This window comes from Orcinus orca, chromosome 1, assembly GCF_937001465.1.
Source record: "Orcinus orca chromosome 1, mOrcOrc1.1, whole genome shotgun sequence".
In the NCBI taxonomy this organism is placed as follows: domain Eukaryota; kingdom Metazoa; phylum Chordata; class Mammalia; order Artiodactyla; family Delphinidae; genus Orcinus; species Orcinus orca.
The window spans coordinates 88,880,529-88,902,887 of record NC_064559.1 but is presented as its reverse complement, the minus strand read 5'-3'; positions in this window follow the sequence as shown (position 1 = coordinate 88,902,887).

Below are 22,359 nucleotides of genomic sequence, written 5' to 3'. Positions count from 1 at the left end.
ACAACGGTTCATGGGGAGTGTACGTGTGGGGGCACGTGTTAGTTTTAGCATACGGGTTAGGAGTAGGGGACGGGTGAGGGGAAGGTTTCGGGGAAGGGTTAGGGTTAGTGTTCGGGCTAGGGTTAGTGTTAGGGGACGGGGACGGTTTAGGGTCCAGGTGAGGGTACGAAAACGGTTTAGGGGGAGCGTACGTGTGAGGGCACGGTTTAGTGTTAGTGTACGGGTTAGGATTAGGGGACGGGTGAGGGGAAGGCTTCGGGGAAGGGTTAGGGTTAGGGTTCAGGCTAGGGTTAGGGTTAGGGCACGGGGACGGTTTAGGGTCCAGGTGAGGGTACGACAACGGTTTAGGGGGAGCGTACGTGTGAGGGCACGGGTTAGTGTTAGCGTACGGGTTAGGATTAGGGGACGGGTGAGGGGAAGGTTTTGGGGAAGGGTTAGGGTTAGGTTTCGGTCTAGGGTTAGGGTTAGGGGACGGGGACGGTTTAGGGTCCAGGTGAGGGTATGACAACGGTTTAGGGGGAGCGTACGTGTGAGGGCACGGGTTAGTGTTAGCGTACGGGTTAGGATTAGGGGACGGGTGAGGGGAAGGCTTCGGGGAAGGGTTAGTGTTAGGGTTCGGGCTAGGGTTAGTGTTAGGGGACGGGGACGGTTTAGGGTCCAGGTGAGGGTACGAACAACGGTTTAGGGGGAGAGTACGTGTGAGGGCATGGGTTAGTGTTAGCGTACGGGTTAGGATTATGGGACGGGTGAGGGGAAGGCTTCGGGGAAGGGTTAGGGTTAGTGTTCGGGCTAGGGTTAGGGTTAGGGGACGGGGACGGTTTAGGGTCCAGATCAGGGTACGACAACGGTTTAGGGGGAGCGTACGTGTGATGGCACGGGTTAGTGTTAGCGTACGGGATAGGATTAGGGGAAGGGTGAGGGGAAGGCTTCGGGGAAGTGTTAGGGTTTGGGTTCCGACTAGGGTTAGGGTTAGGGGACGGGGACGGTTTATGTTCCAGGTGAGGGTACGACATCGGTTTAGCAGGTGGGTACGTGTGAGGGCACAGGTTAGTGTTAGCGTATGGGTTAGGATTAGGGGACGGGTGAGGGGAAGGCTTCGGGGAATTGTTAGGGTTAGGGTTCGGGCTAGGGTTAGGGTTAGGGGACGGGGACGGTTTAGGGTCCAGGTGAGGGTACGACAACGGTTTAGGGGGAGTGTACGTGTGAGGGCACGGGTTAGTGTTAGCGTACGCGTTATGATTAGGGGACGGGTGAGGGGAAGGCTTCGTGGAAGGGTTAGGTTTAGGGTTCAGGCTAGGGTTAGGGTTAGGGGAGTGGACTGTTTAGGGTCCAGGTGAGGGTACGACAATGGTTTAAGGGGAGCGTACGTGTGAGGGCACTGGTTTGTGTTCGCGTAAGCGTTAGGATTAGGGGACGGGTGAGTGGAAGGATTCGGGGAAGGGTTAAGGTTAGGGTTCGGGCTAGGGTTAGTGTTAGGGGACGGGGACGATTTAGGGTCCAGGTGAGGGTACGAGAACGGTTCACGGGGAGTGTACGTGTGAGGGCTCGGGTTAGTGTTAGCATACGGGTTAGGATTAGGGGACGGGTGAGGGGAAGGCTTCGGGGAAGGGTTAGGGTTAGTGTTCGGGCTAGGGTTAGGTTTAGGGGATGGGGACGGTTTAGGGTCCAGGTGAGGGTACGACAACGGCTTAGGGGTAGCGTACGTCTCAGGGCACGGGTTAGTGTTAGCGTACGTGTTAGGATTAGGGGACAGGTGAGGGGAAGGCTTCGGCGAAGGGTTAGGGTTAGGGTTCACGCTAGGGTTAGGGTTAGGGGACGGGGAGTGTTTAAGGTCCAGGTGAGAGTACGACAATGGTTTAGGGTGAGCGTACTTGTGAGAGCACGGGTTAGTGTTGACGTATGGGTTAGGATTAGGGGACGGGTGAGGGGAAGGCTTGGGGAAGGGTTAGGTTTAGGGTTCGGGCTAGGGTTAGGGTTAGGGGACGGGGACGTTTTAGGGTCCAGGTGAGGGTACGACAATGGTTTAGGGTGAGCGTAAGTGTGAGGGCATGGGTTAGTGTTAGCGTACAGGTTAGGATTAGGGGACGTGTGAGGGGAGGCTTCGGGGAAATGTTAGGGTTAGGGTTCGGGCTAGGGTTAGGGTTACTGGTCAGGGACGATTTAGAGTCCAGGTGAGGGTACGACAACGGTTTAGGCGGAGCATACGTGTGAGGGCACGGGTTAGTGTTAGCATACGGGTTAGGATTAGCGGACGGCTGAGGGGAAGGCTTCGAGGAAGTGTTAGGGTTAGGGTTCGGGCTAAGGTTAGTGTTAGGAGACGGGGACGGTTTAGGGTCCAGGTGAGCGTACAACGGTTTAGGGGGACCGTACGTGTGAGGGCACGGGTTAGTGTTAGCGTACGGGTTAGGATTAGGGGACGGGTGAGGGGAAGGCTTCAGGGAAGGGTTAGGCTTAGGGTTCGGGCTAGGGTTAGGTTTAGGGGACGGGGACGGTTTAGGGTCCAGGTGAGGGTACGACAACGGTTTAGGGGGAGCGTACGTGTGAGGGCATGGGTTAGTGTTAGCATACGGGTTAGGATTATGGGACGTGTGAGGGGAAGGCTTCGGGAAATGTTAGGGTTAGGGTTCGGGCTAGGGTTAGGGTTAGGGGTCTGGGACGGTTTAGAGTCCAGGTGAGGGTATGACAACGGTTTAGGGGGAGCGTACGTGAGAGGGCACGGGTTAGTGTTAGCGTACGGGTTAGGATTAGGGGTCGGGTGAGGGGAAGGCTTCGGGAAGGGTTAGGGTTAGGGTTAGGTCTAGGGTTAGGTTTAGGGGACGGGGACGGTTTAGGGTCCTGATGAGAGTACAACAACGGTTTAGGGGGAGGGTACTTTTGAGGGCACGGGTTAGTGTTAGCTTACGGGTTAGGATTAGGGAACGGGTGAGGGGAAGGCTTCGAGGAAGGGTTAGGGTTAGGGTTTGGGTTAGGGTTAGGGTTAGGGGACAGGGACAGTTTAGGGTCCAGGTGAGGGTATGACAACGGTTTAGGGGGAGTGTACGTGTGAGGGCACGGATTAGTGTTAGCGTACGGGTTAGGATTAGGGGCCGGGTGAGGGGAAGGCTTCGGGGAAGTGTTAGTGTTAGGGTTTGGGCTAGGTTAATGTTAGGGGACGGGGACGGTTTAGGGTCCATGTGAGGGTACGACAATGGTTTAGGGGGAGCGTACGTGTGAGGGCACGGGTTAGTGTTAGCGTTCGGGTTAGGATTAGGGGACGGGTGAGGGGAAGGCTTCGGGGAAGGGTTAGGGTTAGTGTTCGAGTTAGGGTTAGGTTTAGGGGACGGGGACGGTTTAGGGTCCAGGTGAGGGTACGACAACGGTTTAGGGGGAGCATACGTGTGAGGCTACGGGTTAGTGTTAGCGTATGGGTTAGGATTAGGGGACGGGTGAGGGGAAGGCTTTGGGGAAGGGTTAGGGTTAGGGTTCGGGCTGGGGTTAGGATTAGGGGACGGGGACGGTTTAGGGTCCAGGTGAGGGTATGACAACGGTTTAGGAGGAGCGTACGTGTGAGGGCACGGGTTAGTGTTAGCGTACGGGTTAGGATTAGGGGACGGGTGAGGGGAAAGCTTCGGGGAAGGTTTAGGGTTAGGGTTCGGGCTAGGGTTAGGGTTAGGAGACGGGGACAGTTTAGGGTCCAGGTGAGCGTACAACGGTTTAGGGGGACCGTACGTGTGAGGGCACGGGTTAGTGTTAGCGTACGGGTTAGGATTAGGGGACGGGTGAGGGGAAGGCTTCAGGGAAGGGTTAGGCTTAGGGTTCGGGCTAGGGTTAGGTTTAGGGGACGGGGACGGTTTAGGGTCCAGGTGAGGGTACGACAACGGTTTAGGGGGAGCGTACGTGTGAGGGCATGGGTTAGTGTTAGCATACGGGTTAGGATTAGGGGACGTGTGAGGGGAAGGCTTCGGGAAATGTTAGGGTTAGGGTTCGGGCTAGGGTTAGGGTTAGGGGTCTGGGACGGTTTAGAGTCCAGGTGAGGGTATGACAACGGTTTAGGGGGAGCGTACGTGAGAGGGCACGGGTTAGTGTTAGCGTACGGGTTAGGATTAGGGGTCGGGTGAGGGGAAGGCTTCGGGAAGGGTTAGGGTTAGGGTTAGGTCTAGGGTTAGGTTTAGGGGACGGGGACGGTTTAGGGTCCTGATGAGAGTACAACAACGGTTTAGGGGGAGGGTACTTTTGAGGGCACGGGTTAGTGTTAGCTTACGGGTTAGGATTAGGGAACGGGTGAGGGGAAGGCTTCGAGGAAGGGTTAGGGTTAGGGTTAGGGTTAGGGTTAGGGGACGGGGACGGTTTAGGGTCCAGGTGAGGGTACGACAACGGTTTAGGTGGAGCATACGTGTGAGGGCACGGGTTAGTGTAAGCATACACGTCAGGATTAGGGGACGGGTGAGGGAAAAGCTTCGGGGAAGTGTTAGGGTTAGGGTTCGGGCTAGGGTTAGGGTTAGGAGACGGGGACGGTTTAGGGTCCAGGTGAGGGTACAACGGTTTAGGGGGAGCGTACGTGTGAGGGCACGGGTTAGTGTTAGCGTACGGGTTAGGATTAGGGGACGGGTGAGGGGAAGGCTTCGGGGAAGGGTTAGGGTTAGGGTTCGGGCTAGGGTTAGGTTTAGGGGACGGGGACGGTTTAGGGTCCTGTTGAGAGTACGACAATGGTTTAGGGGGAGCATACGTTTCAGGGCACTGGTTAGTGTTAGCGTACGGGTTAGGATTAGGGCACGGGTGAGGGGAAGGCTTCGAAGAAGGGTTAGGGTTAGGGTTCGAGCTAGGGTTAGGGTTAGGGGACGGGGACGGTTTAGGGTCCAGGTGAGGGTATGACAACGGTTTAGGTGGAGCGTATGTGTGAGGGCACGGGTCAGTGTAAGCATACGCGTCAGGATTAGGGGACGGATGAGGGGAAGGCTTCGGGGAAGGTTTAGGGTTAGAGTTCGGGCTAGGGTTAGGGTTAGGGGACGGGGACGGTTTAGGGTCCAGGTGAGTGTACAACGGTTTAGGGGGAGCGTACGTGTGAGAGCACGGGTTAGTGTTAGCGTACGGGTTAGGATTAGGGGACGGGTGAGGGGAAGGCTTCGGGGAAGCGTTAAGGTTAGGGTTCGGTCTAGTGTTAGGGTTAGGGGACGGGGATGGTTTAGGGTCCAGGTGAGGGTATGACAACAGTTTAGTGGGAGCGTACGTGTGACGGCACGGGTTAGTGTTAGCGTTCGGGTTAGGATTAGGGGACGGGTGAGGGGAAGGCTTCGGGGAAGGGTTCGGGTTAGGGTTAGGGTTAGGGGACGGGGACGGTTTAGGGTCCAGGTGAGGTTACAACCACGGTTTAGGGGGAGTGTACATGTGAGGGAACGGGTTAGTGTTAGTGTACGGGTTAGGATTAGGGGACGGGTGAGGGGAAGGCTTCGGGGAAGGGTTAAGGTTAGGGTTCGGGATAGGGTTAGGGTTAGGGGACGGGGACGGTTTAGGGTCCAGGTGAGTTTACGACAACGGTTCACGGGGAGCGTACGTGTGAGGGCACGTGTTAGTTTTAGCATACGGGTTAGGATTAGGGGACGGGTGAGGGGAAGGCTTCGGGGAAGAGTTAGGGTTAGGGTTCGGGCTAGGGTTAGTGTTAGGGTACGGGGACGGTTTAGGGTCCCGGTGAGGGTACGACAACGGTTTAGGGGGAGCTTACGTGTGAGGGCACGGGTTAGTGTTAGCGTACGGGTTAGGATTAGGGGACGGGTGAGGGGAAGGCTTCGGGGAAGGGTTAGGGTTAGTGTTCGGGCTGGGGTTAGGATTAGGGGACGGGGACGGTTTAGGGTCCAGGTGAGAGTACGACAACGGTTTAGGGAGAGCGTACATGTGAGGGCACGGGTTAGTATTAGCGTACGGGTTAGGATTAGGGGACGGGTGAGGAGAAGGCTTCGGGGAAGTGTTAGGGTTAGGGTTCGGGCTAGGGTTAGGGTTAGGGCACGGGGACGGTTTAGGGTCCAGGTGAGTGTATGACAACGGTTTAGGCGGAGCGTACGTGTGAGGGCATGGGTTAGTGTTAGCGTACGGGTTAGGATTAGTGGACGGGTGGGGGAAGGCTTCGGGGAAGGGTTAGTTTTAGGGTTAGGGCTAGGGTTAGGGTTATGGGACGGGGACGGTTTAGGGTACAGGTGAGTGTACGACAACGGTTTAGGGGGAGGGTACGTGTGAGAGCACGGGTTACTGTTAGCGTACGGGTTAGGATTAGGGGACGGGTGAGGGGAATGCTTCGGGGAAGGGTTAGGGTTAGGGTTCGGGCTAGGGTTAGGGTTATGGGACGGGGACGGTTTAGGGTCCAGGTGAGTGTACGACAACGGTTTAGGGGGAGCGGACATGTGAGGGCACGGGTTAGTGTTAGCGTACGGGTTAGGATTAGGGGACGGGTGAGTGGAAGGTTTCGGGGAAGTGTTAGGGTTAGGATTCGGGCTAGGGTTAGGGTTAGGGGACGGGGATGGTTTAGGGACCAGGTGAGGGTATGACAACGGTTTAGGGTGAGCCTACGTGTGAGGGCACAGGTTAGTGTTAGCGTACGGGTTAGGATTAGGGGACGGGTGAGGGGAAGGCTTCGGGGAAGATTTAGGGTTAGGGCTCGGGCTAGGGTTAGGGTTAGGGGATGGGGACGGTTTAGGGTCCAGGTGAGGGTACGACAACGGTTCATGGAGAGCGTACGTGTGAGGGCACGTGTTAGTGTTAGCATATGGGTTAGGATTAGGGGACGGGTGAGGGGAAGGCTTCGGGGAAGTGTTAGGTTTAGTGTTAGGGGACGGGGACGGTTTAGGGTCCAGGTGAGGGTACGACAACGTTTTTGGAGGAGCGTACGTGTGAGGGCAAGGGTTAGTATTAGCGTACGGGTTAGGATTAGGGGACGGGTGAGGGGAAGGCTTCGGGGAAGGGTTAGGGTTAGGGTTCGGGCTAGGGTTAAGGTTAGGGGACTGGGAGGGTTTAGGGTCCAGGTGAGGGTACGACAATGGTTTAGAGGGAGCGTACGTGTGAGGGCACGGGTCAGTGTTAGCGTACGGGTTAGGATTAGGGGACGTGTGAGGGGAAGGCTTCGGGTAAGTGTTAGGGTTAGAGTACGGGCTAAGGTTAGGGTTACGGTCTGGGACGCTTTAGGGTCCTGGTGACGGTACGACAACGGTTTATGGGGAGCGTACGTGTGAGGGCACGGGTTAGTGTTAGCGTACGGGTTAGGATTAGGGGACGGGTGAGGTGAATGCTTCGGGGAAGGTTTAGGGTTAGGGTTCGGGCTAGGGTTCGTGTTAGGGGACGGGGATGGTTTAGGGTCCAGGTGAGGGTACGACAACGGTTTAGGGGGAGCGTAGGTGTGAGGGCATGGGTTAGTGTTAGCGTACGGGTTAGGATTAGGGGACGGGTGAGGGGAAGGCTTCGGGGAAGGGTTAGGATTAGTGTTCGGGCTAGGGTTAGGGTTAGGGGACGGGGACGGTTTAGGGTCCAGGTGAGGGTACGACAACGGTTCATGTGGAGCGTACGTGTGAGGGCAGGTGTTAGTTTTAGCATACGGGTTAGGATTAGGGGAAGGGTGAGGGGCAGGCTTCGGGGAAGGGTTACGGTTAGTGTTTGGGCTAGGGTTAGGGTTAGGGGATGGGGACGATTTAGGGTCCAGTTGAGGGTATGACAACGGTTTAGTTGGAGCGTTCGTGTGAGGGCATGGGTTAGTGTTAGCGTATGGGTTAGGATTATGGGACGTGTGAGGGGAAGGCTTCGGGGAAGTGTTAGGGTTAGGGTTCGGGCTAGGGTTAGGGTTAGGGGTCAGGGACGGTTGAGAGTCCAGGTGAGGGTACGACAACGGTTTAGGGGGAGCGTACGTGTGAGGGCACGGGTTAGTGTTAGCATACGGGTTAGGATTAGGGGACGAGTGAGGGGAAGGCTTCGGGGAAGGGTTAGGGTTAGGGTTCGGGCTAGGGTTAGGTTTAGGGGACGGAGACGGTTTAGTGTCCAGGTGAGGGTATGACAACGGTTTAGGGGGAGCGTACGTGTGAGGGCACGGGTTAGTGTTAGCGTACGGGTTAGGATTAGGGGACGGGTGGGGGAAGGCTTCGGGGAAGGGTTAGTGTTAGGGTTAGGGCTAGGGTTAGGGTTACGGGACGGGGACGGTTTAGGGTACAGGTGAGTGTACGACAACTTTTTAGGGAGAGGGTACGTGTGAGGGCATGGGTTACTGTTATTGTACCGGTTAGGGTTAGGGGACGGGTGAGGGGAAGGCTTCAGGGAAGTGTTAGGGTTAGGGTTTGGGCTAGGGTTAGGGTTATGGGACGGGGACGGTTTAGGGTCCAGGTGAGTGTACGACAACAGTTTAGTAGGTGCGTACGTGTGAGGGCACAGGTTAATGTTAGCGTACGGGTTAGGACTAGGGGATGGGTTAGGGTAAGGCTTCGGGGAAGTGTTAGTGTGGATCATACTCTGGGTTCCACATGCGTGTTTTAGCTGAAGGAAGAATCCCTTAAACCTGGAGAGTTGAGACCCATGGAATGGGTACCATGCAATATGACTTCAAAGGGTCTGCATTTGCTCACCGAAACTCAGCAATCCTAGCAATGCTGAATTTATGCCGGTGTACACACGCTTGATTCTCTTTCGGAGACATATAAATCCATAGGTTTTAAGATTCTTACTAGTCAGGTATATTCTTATGTGTTTAATATGAGGTGTTGAGTCCATTTCGTTCAGCAAGGAGTAGCTCTTGTCTGTTACATATTTGGCTTATGGAACAGTATCTGTGCTAATTTCAATCTCTGGTTTTATGCAGCACCCCAACTCACCTTTCCCATTACGCAAGCATAAGTTGGTTTTCTACATTTGAGACCCTGTTCTGTTTTGTAATTCAGTTCCTGTGTAGCCAAGTTTACATTCCGTGTAGTAGTGATATCTTATGATGTTTCTTTTTCTGTGTGACTTATTTCACTTAGAATCATCGTACCTGAATCCACTCAGTATGCTGCTACGGGCCTGATGACATAGATTTCATTGCTGAGTGATATTGCATTGTACGTAAGTACCACAACTTCTTTATCCATTTTTCGCTTTCTGCGATATTGAACTTGCACCGTAAACAAGGTTCTTGTTAACAGAGCCGTCCCAAACTTTGGAGTGGCTCTCTCTTTTTGATTTTAATTTCCCTAAGCTATAGGACCATAAGTGGAAGTGCCCTTGGCTCTGTTGCTTTGTTTTTTGGAGGTTTCAGGAAACACCATACACTTCTCCAGAGTGGCTGTTGGCAATTTACATCCTGCCCAACAGCATAACACAGCTCCAAGTTCTGCATGGCCTGTCCTGCCTTTCTGGATTTTTCACTTTTTTCAGATGGCCCTTTTGACCGGGGGGAAGTGAGACTTCATTGTATTGCAGATTTCCTTTGCAAGCTTGCTTGGTTGCCCAAAAAGGGCGTATGCGTTTTTTCCTGAATATATTCAGGAAAAAACGCATATATCCTTTTTGGCCAAGTGCATCATTGAGGATGTTCTGCCTGTTTTCCTATGCTTTACATGCAATTCCAGTCTACCTCCTGAATTCGGTTTCCTGCAATTCTGCCCCGCTTTCAAGTCCTCTTGGCAGCCTTACTTCAATATATTTTTGGATGATAGCTGTCATTTATAACTCTGCAAGTTTGTGAATGACAGTGCCCCTGAGCTCCTTTCCTCAACTTGCTTTCTTGTGAGCTGGCCGCAACACCGCAGGATTGCTTCAGGCCCTAGTGTGGTTCCGGCATGGCACGCTGATCCTTTGGTTAATTCCTCTTCCTTGTGTGAAATGAGAGTTAAATTTACCCGTCCAGATACCTCCAGCTAGTCTCACATTTTTTCTCACTATTCCTGTTCATCTTCCGCAGAAATTGCAAACTGGGCCAAACAGGAGGTTAAAGGCACTGACTCTCCAAGTGGGGAGACTGTTAGTAAAGCGTCTCGAATGTTGCACCCGAGGACCATGGGACGAAAACTGAGACACATTTGAACACGTTTCTCGATCACACGGTGGATCATACTCTGGGTTCCACATGCATGTATTAGCTGAAGGAAGAATCCCTTAAACCTGGAGAGTTGAGACCCATGGAATGGGTACCATGCAATATGACTTCAAAGGGTCTGCATTTGCTCACCGAACCTCACCAATCCTATCACTGCTGCGTTTATGCTGCTGTACACACACTTGATTCTCTTTCGGAGACATATCAATCCATAGGTTTTAAGATTCTTACTAGTCAGGTATATTCTTAGGCATTTAATATGGGGTGTTGAGTCCACTTCGTTGAGCAAGGAGTAGCTCTTGTCTATTACATATTTGGCTTATGGAACGGTATCTGTGCTAATTTCAATGTCTGGTTTTATGCGGCACCCCAACTCACCTTTCCCCTTAAGCAAGCATAAGTTGGTTTTCTACCTTTGAGATCCTGTTCTGTTTTGTAATTCAGTTCCTGTGTAGCCAAGTTTACATTCCGTGTATTAGTGATATCTTATGATGTTTCTTTTTCTGTGTGACTTATTTCACTTAGAATCATCGTACCTGAATCCACTCACTATGCTGCTATGGGCCTGATGACATAGATTTCATTGCTGAGTGATATTGCATTGGACGTAAGCACCAAAACTTCTTTATCCATTTTTCGCTTTCTACGATATTGAACTTGTACCGTAAACGAGGTTCTTCTAAACAGAGCTGTCCGAAACGTTGGGGTGGCTGTGTCTTTTTGATTTAAATTTCCCTAAGCTATAGGACCATAAGTTGATGTGCCCTAGGCTCTATTGGTTTGTTTTTTAGATGTTTCAGGAAACACCATACACTTCTCCAGAGTGGCTGTTGGCAATTTACATCCCGCCCATCAGCATAACAAGGCTCCCAGTTCTCCATGGCCTGTCCTGCCTTTCAGGATTGTACACTTTTTTAAGATGGCCCTTTTGACCGGGGGGGCAGTGAGACTTCATTGTACTGCAGATTTCCTTTGGAAGCTTGCTTTGTTGGCCAAAAAGGGCGTATGCGTTTTTTCCTGAATATATTCAGCAAAAAATGCATATGCCCTTTTCGGCCAAGTGCATCATTGAGGATGTTCTGCCTGTTTTCCTATGCTTTTTATGCAATTCCAGTCTACCTCCTGAAATCGGTTTCCTGCAAGTCTGCCCCGCATTCAAGTCTTCTTGGCAGCCTTACTTCAATATATTTTTGGATGATAGCTGTCATTTATAACTCTGCAGGTTTGTGAATGACAGTGGTCCTGAGCTCCTTTCTTCAACTCGCTTTCTTGTGAGCTGTCCGCAACACTGCAGCATTGCTTTAGGCCCTAGTGTGGTTCCGGCATGGCACGCTGAGCCTTTGGTTAATTCCTCTTCCTGGTGGGAAATGAGAGTTAATTTTACCCGTCCAGACACCTCCAGCTAGTCTCTCATTGGTTCTCCCTATTCCTGTTCATCTACCGCAGAAATTGAAACTGGGCCAAACAGGAGGTTAAAGGCACTGACTCTCCAAGTGGGGAGAGTGTTAGTATAGCGTCTGGAATGTTGCACCCGAGTACCAGGGGACGAAAACCGAGACACATTTGAACACGTTTCCTGATCCCACGGTGGATCATACGCTGGGTTCCACATGCATGTTTTAGCTGAAGGAAGAATCCCTTAAACCTGGAGAGTTGAGACCCATGGAATGGGTACCATGCAATATGATTTCAAAGGGTCTGCATTTGCTCACTGAACCTCACCATTCCTATAACTGCTGCGCTTATGCCGCTGTACACACGCTTGATTCTCTTTCGGAGACCTATAAATCCATAGGTTTTAAGATTCTTACTAGTCAGGTATATCCTTAGGCGTTTAATATGGCGTGTTGAGTCCACTTCGTTGAGCAAGGAGTAGCTCTGGTCTATTACATATTTGGCTTATGGAACGGTATCTGTGCTAATTTCAATCTCTAGTTTTATGCAGCACCCCAACTCACCTTTCCCCTTAAGCAAGCATAAGTTGGTTTTCTACATTTGAGACCCTGTTCTGTTTTGTAATTCAGTTCCTGTGTAGCCAAGTTTACATTCCGTGTATTAGAGATATCTTATGATGTTTCTTTTTCTGTGTGACTTATTTCACTTAGAATCATCGTACCTGAATCCACTCATTATGCTGCTACGGGCCTGATGACATAGATTTCATTGCTGAGTGATATTGCATTGTACGTAAGTACCACAACTTCTTTATCCATTTTTCGCTTTCTGTGATATTGAACTTGTACCGTAAACGAGGTTCTTGTAAACAGAGCCATCCCAAACTTTGGGGTGGCTGTGTCTTTTTGATTTCAATTTCCCTAAGCTATAGGACAATAAGTGCAAGTGCCCTAGGCTCTGTTACATTGTTTTTTAGATGTTTCAGGAAACACCATACACTTCTCCAGAGTGGCTGTTGGCAATTTACATCCCGCCCATCAGCATAACAAGGCTCCAGTTCTCCATGGCCTGTCCTGCCTTTCTGGATTTTACACTTTTTTCAGATGGCCCTTTTGACCGGGGGGAAGTGAGACTTCATTGTAGTGCAGATTTCCTTTGCAAGCTTGCTTGGTTGGCCAAAAAGGGCGTATGCGTTTTTTCCTGAATATATTCAAGGAAAAATGCATACGCCCTTTTTGGCCAAGTGCATCATTGTGGACGTTCTGCCTCTTTTCCTATGCTTTAAATGCAATTTGAGTCTACTTCCTGAAATCGGTTTCCTGCAATTCTGCCCCGCTTTGAAGTCCTGTTGGCAGCCTTACTTCAATATATTTTTGGACGATAGCTGTCATTTATAACTCTGCAGGTTTGTGAATGACAGTGCCCCTGAGCTCCTTTCTTCAACTAGCTTTCTTGTGAGGTGGCCGCAACACCGCATGATTGCTTCAGTCCCTAGTGTGGTTAGGGCACGGCATGCTGATCCTTTGGTTAATTCCTCTTCCTGGTGGGAAATGAGAGTTAAATTTACCCGTCCAGACACCTCCAGCTCGTCTCTCATGGGTTCTACCTATTCCTGTTCATTTCCCGCAGAAATTGCAAACTAGGCCAAACAGGAGGTTTAAGACACTGACTCTCCAAGTGGGGAGAGTGTTAATAAACGTCTGGAATGTTGCACCCGAGTACCAGGGGACTACAACTGAGACACATTTGAACACGTTTCTCGATCACATGGTGGATCATACGCTGGGTTCCACATGCATGTTTTAGCTGAAGGAAGAATCCCTTAAACCTGGAGAGTTGAGACCCATGGAATGGGTACCATGCAATATGACTTCAAAGGATCTGCATTTGCTTACTGAACCTCACCATTCCTATAACTGCTGCACTTATGCCGCTGTACACATGCTTGATTCTCTTTCGGAGACCTATAAATCCATAGGTTTTAAGATTCTTACTAGTCAGGTATATCCTTAGGCGTTTAATATGGCGTGTTGAGTTCACTTCGTTGAGCAAGGAGTAGCTCTGGTCTATTACATATTTGGCTTATGGAACGGTATCTGTGCCAATTTCAATCTCTGGTTTCATGCACTGCCTCAACTCCCCTTTCCCCTTAAGCAAGCATAAGTTGGTTTTCTCCATTTGAGACACTGTTCTGTTTTGTAATTCAGTTCCTGTGTAGCCAAGTTTACATTCCGTGTATTAGTGATATCTTATGATGTTTCTTTTTCTGTGTGACTTATTTCACTTAGAATCATCGTACCTGAATCCACTCATTATGCTGCTACGGGCCTGATGACATAGATTTCATTGCTGAGTGATATTGCATTGTACGTAAGTACCACAACTTCTTTATCCATTTTTCGCTTTCTGTGATATTGAACTTGTACCATAAACGAGGTTCTTGTAAACAGAGCCGTCCCAAACTTTGGGGTGGCTCTGTCTTTTTGATTTTAATTTCCCTAAGCTATAGGACCATAAGTGGAAGTGCCGTAGGCTCTGTTGCTTTGTTTTTTAGATGTTTCAGGAAACACCATACACTTCTCCAGAGTGGCTGTTGGCAATTTACATCCCGCCCATCAGTACAACAAGCTCCCAGTTCTCCATGGCCTGTCCTGCCTTTCTGGATTTTACACTCTTTTCAGATGGCCCTTTTGACTGGGGGGCAATGAGACTTCACTGTAGTGCAGATTTCCTTTGCAAGCTTGCTTGGTTGGCCAGAAAGGGCGTATGCATTTCTTCCTGAATATATTCAGGAAGAAACGCATACGCCCTTTTTGGCCAAGTGCATGATTGTCAATGTTCTGAGTCTTTTCATATGTTTTCGATGCAATTCCAGTCTACCTCCTGAAATAGGTTTCCTGCAATTCTGCCTTGCTGTCAGTGCCTCTTCATAGCCTTACCTCAATATACTTTTGCAAAATAGTTGGCCTGTATAACTCTGCTGGTTTTTGATTTCAGTTGCCCTTAGTTCCATTTTTCAGCTCTCATTTTTGTGATCTTGCCTCATATCCACAGGATTTCTTCAGGCCCTATTCTTCTTCTGGGGCGCCTTGCTGTGCCTTTGGTTAATTCTTCTTCCTATGTGAAATTAGAGTGACATGTGGCCCTTGAAACCACTACAGCTATTTTCTCACTGGTTCCCCCTATTCCCATTCATCCTCCGCACTAACTGCAGACTGTGCGATACCGGAACTTAAAGGCATTGACTCTCCATGTGGGGATGTTGTTAGTAAAGTGGCTGGAATGTTGATCCGGAGCCCCAGGAGAGGAAAATGAGGTGCGTTTTAGAAACCTTTCCCGATCATATGGTATACCATCTGCTGGATTTCCCATGCATGGTTTAGCTGTAGGAAGATTCCCTTCAACCTGGAGTGTTGGGACCCTTGGAATGAGTAGCATGAAGTATTGCATTAAACTTTCGGCAGTTGCTCACCAAAGCTCACCAATCTTCTCAGCTCCAAGTGTCCAGCCTTATGTCTTATCCAGCTGTGGGTTTATATGTGGTCATTCCAGGTTGCATCACAGCCCCTGAGCGAATTTTGTAAGAATTTTTCTCTCTTTCATTGTTTCTGCGTTTTGGTTTTAAAATTTATTTCTATAATGGGGTTTAGCTCATTTTCACTGCTGTGTTTGTGCCACTCTGCACACACTTGATTCCCTTATGGAGATATATCAATACATAGGTTTTAAGATTCTTATTACTCAGACATATTTCTCTGTGGTGTATAGGGTGTGTTGAGGCCAGTTCATTGAGCAAGGTGTAGATCTTGTCTAATACCTATTTGGTTTATTGAACGGTATCTGTGCTAATTTCAAACTCTGGTTTTATGCATCACCCCACCTCTCCTTTCCCCTTAAGCTGACATAAGTGTGTTTTCTAAATGTGAGACACTGTTCTGTTTTGTAATTCATTTTTTGTGCAGCCATATTTATCCTCCCTCTATAAGTGATATCTTATGATATGTTTCTTTTTCTGTTTGACTTATTTCAAGTAGTATTATCGGACCTAAATCCACTCTTTATCCTTCTACTAGCCTTATTACATTGATTTCATGGTGAAGAGATATTCCATTGTACATAAGTACCACATTTTCTTTATCCATTGTTCTCTTTCCTGGGATATTTAAGGTGTACTGAAGTTGAGGTTCTTGTAAACAGAGTAGCCCTAAACTGTGGTGTGCTTGTGTCTTGTTGATTTTTAGACTTCCCTAGATATACTCCCGTGATTGGAAGTGCCCTATGCTCTGTAGCTCTGTTTTTTAGATGATTTAGGAACCACCATACACTTCTCCAGAGTGGCTCTCGGCAGTTCACACACTGTCCATCAGCGTATAAAGGCTCCCTGTTCTCCATGGCCTGTCCTGCATTTCTGGTTTTTACAATTTTTTCGGATGGCCCTTTTGACCGGTGGGAAATGAGACTTCTTTGTTGTGCACATTTGCATTGCTTGCTTGCTTGGTTGCCCATAAAGTGCGTATGCGTTTTTTCCTGGATATATTCAGGAAAAAACGCATACTCCCTTTTCGGCCAACTGCATCATTGTCGAAATTCTGCCGCTTTTCATGTGCTTTAAAGACGAGTCCAATCTATCTCTTGAAATCTGTTTCTTGCAATTCTGTCTTGCATTCAGATCCTCTTCTTTGCCTTACCTCAACATATTTTTGGACGTTAGTTTTCATTTATAACTCTGCAGGTTTGTGAATTGCAGTCACCCTGAGCTCCATTTTTTTTTTTTTTTTTTTTTGCGGTACTCGGGCCTCTCACTGTTGTGGCCTCTCCCATTGCACAGCACAGGCTCCAGACGCGCAGGCCCAGCGGCCATGGCTCACGGGCCCAGCCGCTCCACAGCATGTGGGATCTTCCCAGACCGGGCACGAACCTGTGTCTCCTGCATCGGGAGGTGGCCTCTCAACCACTGAGCCACCAGGGAAGCCCCTGAGCTCCATTTTTTAAGTTGCTCTTTTGTGAGCTGACCTCAAAGCCGCAGGATTGCTTCAGGCCCTATTTTGGCTCCGGCGAGGTGGGCTGAGCCTTTTTTTAATTCTTATTCTTAATGGGAAATTAGAGTGACGTGTGCCTGTCCAAATCCCTACAACTATTCTCTCATTGGTTCCCCCTCTTCCCGTTCATCCTCCTCACAATTTGCAAAATGTGTGAAACAGAAGTTTAAATGTGCTGATTCTCTAAGTGGGGAGATTCTAAGTAACATGGCTGGAATGATGAACAGGAGCACCAGGAGAGGATAAATGAGGTGCATTTTAGACACATCTCCCGATCACATGGTGTACAGTCCTCTGGGTTGTCCATGCATGTTTTAGCTGTAGGAAGATTCCTTGAACCTGCAGATTTGGGACCCATTGAATGGGTACCTGGTAGTATTACTTTAAAGGGTGTGCATTTCCTCACCCAACCTCACATTTCTCTTAGTGCGAACAGTTTCCAGCCTTATGTCTCATCCTGCTGTGGGTCTAGATGTGTTCAATCCATGTTGCATCACTGTCCCTGAGGAAAAGTTGTAAGAGGTTTTCTCTGTCTCTCTGTCGTTTATTTTTTTCAATTTATTACTATATAGGTTACAGCTGATTTTCAAAGCTCTGTTTCTTGCTGCTGTACATCCACTTGATTCACGTACAGAGAGACATCAATGAATTCTTTTTCAGATTCTTACCAGTCATAGATATTCTTTTCTGGTGACTTGAGTGTGCTGAGTGCAGTTCTTTTAGCTACCGTGTAGGCCTTGTTGATTATCAGTTTGGTATTTGGAATGGTATCTTTGCTAATTTCAACCTCCTGGATGATGCCTCACCCCTCCCCACCTTTCCCGTTTAGCAGCCTTACGCGTGTTTTCTACATATTTGACTATGTTTTTGTTTTGTCATTTATTTCATGTGTAGCCATTTTGGATTCCACCTTTAAGTGATATCTTATGATATGTGTCTTTTTCTTTTTGAATTATGTCACTTAGAATGATCATACGTAACTCCTCCGGAGTTGTTACAACTGGCCATATTTCATTGATTTCCAGGCTGAGTAATATTCCACTCTACATAAGTACCACATCTCTATCCATTTTTTCCCTCCAGAGACATTTAAGTTATATCCTAGTCGAGGATCTTTTAAACAGAGAGGCAGTAAACATTGGGGTGCCTGTGTCCTCTCGATTTTTGTTTTTCCCAAGATATACGCCCATGAGTGCAAGTGCCCTATGCTCTGTAGCTCATTTTTTAGATGCTTTAGTAAACACAATACACTTCTCCAGAATGGCCGTTGGCAATATACATTTCCACTATAAGCCTCACAGGGCTCCCTCTTCTCCTTGCCCTGTCCTGCATTTCTGGTGTTTACACTTTATGAGGATGGCTCTTCTGACTGATGCGAAGTGATATCTTTTGTAGTATTGATTTCCAGTGCCCACCTGTTTGGTTGGCTAAAAAAGTATATGCCCTTTTCTTGAATATATACAGAAAAAAACGCATACAGCCTTTTTGGTCAACTGCAATGTTGGCAATGTTCAGCCCCTTTTCTTGTGCTTAATGGCGAGTCCCTTCTACCTCCTCAAATCCCTTTCCTGCCATTCTCCCTTGCTTACCAATCCTTTTCTCTGACTTTCCTCAAGACATTTTTCAGTGATAGATATTTTCAACTCTGCAGTTTCGTGAATTTTACTGCCCCTGAGTTCCATTGTTCAACTTGTGTTTATGGGAACTGGCCACAAAGCAGTGGGATTTCCTCAAGCCCTATACTGTTTCCATGGGCAACCCTAGCCTTTGGTCAATTCGTCTTCCTGATTGGAAATTAGAGTGACATGTGCCTGTCTGAACACCTAGGACTTGTCTCTCATTGTTCCTCATCCTTCCGCTTCATCCTCTGGACAAATTCCAAACTGTACGCAACAGGATGTTGACAGTGCTGACATCTCCAAGTGGGGAGACTGTTAGTAAAGACGCTGGAGGGGTGAACCCGAGCACCAGGAGATGAGGAGATGAGATGCCTTTTCCAAACTCTTCCCGATCAGACGGTATACCATCCTCTGGGTGTGACAGACATGTTTTAGCAGTAGGAAGAGTCCCATTCATGTAAGGAGAACACCAGGGCTTTTTCAAAATCAGTGTCTCCCCGAAACCCAAACTGGGGAATTTTTTAAGCTACGGCTACACATATGTTCATTAAGGGCCTTGGGAAGTAAGCAGAGTCCAAACTTTAGATGATTGAAGTCTTCAGGGTCAGAAGCACTCACCACCAGCTTCCCTTAGGTTACACTTTAACTGTCATTGATAGATGATGTCAATAAAAATATCTATTCTTTTTCCGATTATTTCCCTTTATAGGTTATTGCAAAATATTGAGTGTAGTTCCCTGTGCTATACAGTAGTTCCTTGTTGATGATCTATTTTATACATAGCAGTGTGTATGTGTTAATTCCAAACTGTTAATTTATCCCTCCTCCCACCTTTCCCCTTTGGTAATAATAAATTATAAGATTTTATACTTCTCAGAAATGGGGGAGCTGAAAGAGAGGTACCATTTTCAATGGAAAAGCATTTAAAACAAGATTGAAGCTTTAACCAAGATTATTAGATGTACATCCTTGGAAAGAAATCACTTCGTTTCTCTAATATTGACCTGACAAATAAGACAAACCTTTTCACTGAACTTGCTTATAATAAAGTGATGGAAATATCAAATGGAAGTGTTAGAAACATCTTATTTTACCCGAGCCTTACAAACTGTTCTATGTTAACTACAGTTTGGCACACACATCTGTTCATTGAAGTTACAATAGTCTCAATTTCTGTTACTGATCCTCCAGAGCAGACCCCAACAAGTGTCCCCCTGCCCAGTGTCATTGGGGCCAACAGATCGAGACTGAATTTGGTTCACAAGCAAAGGAAACTTTATATTTTGATCAGAGAATGGAGAGGTGAGAGCATGCACTACCCTGTGGGCTGTGGGCTGGGCTGCTGTGTAGAGATCCTGTCAGAGTCAGTGGGAGGGAGGGGGCGGAGCTCTCGAGGGCCGGGTTGGCTGCAGCTCAGGCTCTATATCTCGGAGTCTGCACTGGGCCCCAGGAGCTGAGGTGTCGACCCAGCCATTCTGCACTAGAAAATCTGGTCTGAAGTGCCGGGTGTGGAACCTCTGCATGCAGGACCCTAGGAGCACGTGAAATTAGACAAAGCACAAAGGATAAAAATGGTCAGACTTGACTTTATTGCTCAGATTCTATTTTTATCTCCCAGCGATTTTTAATGGGCTTTGCTGGGGACAAACCCTTCCTCTGCCTTTTGTACCATTCCTCATTCTTGGAGTGCTGAGGGTGCAGACCCTTCTTCTGTAACTGCTGAGTGCTGAGTTGGGAGCCCTCATACCAGGGGACAAGGGTCAGAACTTCTCCCCAGCAGCCTCCAGGTGACGTTGATTGGCCCCAGGACCCCTGCCTCCCTGCTCGTCCGCTTGAGCACCAGCATTGGAAGTGTTATAGATTCTAATGACCTTTAAGGGTCCAGGAAAGAGATGTGCAGAGACGCTGTGGGGGCCGATTTCACCCCGCCCCACATTTGTTTGGCCACCTTAGGCTGACCGTTTCTGCCAGCCTAGATGCTCTGACCAGTAGTCTGCTCTTTATTCAATTAGGCCCCTGAATTAACGTAAAAACAGCACCAGGTGTCAGAGCCCTGCCCACTCAACTCCCAGACAGTCCAGGGTCAGTGGTGATCAAGGACCATGATGGCCACTGAGTCAACAGCCTTTTGAAGTAAACAGGAGTCCAGCTGGTCTTATTGGCCACCATCATCACGGTGTCTGTAGGCTTTTCTATGGTGACAGTGTGATATACGGTTCCCCTGCCAAGATTATTAGCTCCCCTCCAGGTGCAGTAAGTCCTGCAAGCAGTAGTCTACTCCTTCGGGACACACTATTGTTGTTTTATGAGAGAAACTCCAGGTCAAGTGATGTTCACACGAGTCGTCATGGTGCCCTGTTGTCCCCGGTTATCTCTGTGGATGTTGGAGTTGGAGGGCCTCCTCACTCGAGGTCGGTGTGCCCACGGAGCGAACCCTGCAACTTCAGGGCATGGTTGGTGATTAGGATCACCACGTGGGGTCCTTTTCCCTTAGGAGGGAGGTGGCCTTTTGGGCTGCTGATTTCCAGGTTTTTAGATACCGCCAGTATCTTGGCCAGATGTGGCAGTGGGCCAAGCCCCTTGGTGACTGTAGTTTATCCTACCTGGATGACATTCTTGCGTTGTTCCATTTCAAGTGGTCCCAGTTTTTGCACTAATTCTCCAATGGCGATTCACCTTTCACCAGGAATGTAAAGGTCAAAAGGTTTAGCTCAATTAGGGAGTTCCAGGGCAAGGGTCTGAATTGACTGCTCTTTCCATTCTTGAAAGGCCACTTCTGGATTCTGTTCAAAAGGATCATCATCTTTTCCTTTCAGTGTTTCATATAGAGGCCCAGCTAGTAGACTGTAGTTAGGGATCCAGAAGCAGCAAACCCTGGCCTCCCCAGGAACCCCTAAACTGTCTTCTAGTTTTAGAAAGGGGTAAGGCTGCAAATGGTTTCTTCCCTTTCCTGGGATGGGCTTCTCTGACCTTGTGTGAGAATGAAGCCCAGGCAGGTCACCGCAGTCTGTGATATTTGAGCTTTTTCTTGGACAACTTCTATCCTTTATTGGCTTGGTAGTTCAGAGGCCTCCTTAGTAGGGCTGGCGATCAGAATGTCATCTGCATATTGAAGGAGGGTTTCCTTTTCCAGAGGTAGAACTTTTCGGTCTTTAGCTAAGCTTTCCCCAAAGATGGTGTGGGAATTTTTGAACCCTTGGGGCAAGACGGCCCAGAAGTATTGTTTTAGTTGTATGTTGAGTCCTGCCACTCACAAGCCAAAATTTCTTGTGACTCTGGGACTAATGGAATACAAAAGAAGGCATCATTGAAGACTAATACAGAATACCATGTCCTGGTGGTTGGTAGAATGACCAGCAGGGTGTAGGAATCAGGAGCAACTGGAGGTATATCCTCGGTGGCTTCACTGACTGTCCTGACATCCTTTACCAGGTCCCCAGCAGCCCATGGGGCTCTCGTGGTCAGGCCAATCCCAGGATATGGAGCTCTCCTGGGCAGGTACCCCACCCCCAACCCAGCCCACGGGGCTCTCATGGTCAGGCCCCTCCCAGGATACAGAGCTACCCTTGCAGGTACCGTGGCAGGGCTGGGCACACAGGAACCGTGCACATAGCCCTCATTGAAGAGCACCCCCAGCTCACCTGTCGCTCAGAGCTGACACAGAGCACCTCAGAGCAGGACTTGAACTAACAACCAGCAGCTCCGACAGGTCTGTGACCCTGGGCATCACTCTGTGTGGCCTCCCTCCACCTGGTCTTCCAGAGACTTCCACTGCATCCAGGGCACCAGGCCTCTGTCTCCAACTACCACCCACCCCCTCCTCTCCCTGACTCCTGGGTTCCTCTCATTAGGAGAGGGTTTTCTTGAAGTTGTCTCCCACTCATGGGCCAGAAAAAATGATTAGAAAACAAGCCAAAGCTGCAGCCCCTTGTCTATCCTGACTCTCAGGAGCCCACACCTGTTCCTTGGACCTGGCCGGTTCAGCAAGTTCCATTTTCTGCAACTGTGAGCCCCTGAGGGGTGATGATTGGCTGACCTGGGCAGCCTTACCGTGCCGGCCAGCCCTCCCCAGGTGTGCCTGTGTTGAGATCAATATAAATACCACTCCAGGCAGCAAGAGCCCCTGCAGCTGTGCCTGACACCATTTTCTCTGCCCTGTCAGCAGTCTCGGGGCTGGGCTGGTGGGAGGGAGTGAGAGGTCACGGCTTTGTGGGTGGCCCAGTGTGAGTGGGGCTCTGCTGGACTTTCTGCAGCAGTTGCCAGGCTGCCACCTGCTAAAGAAGAGGAT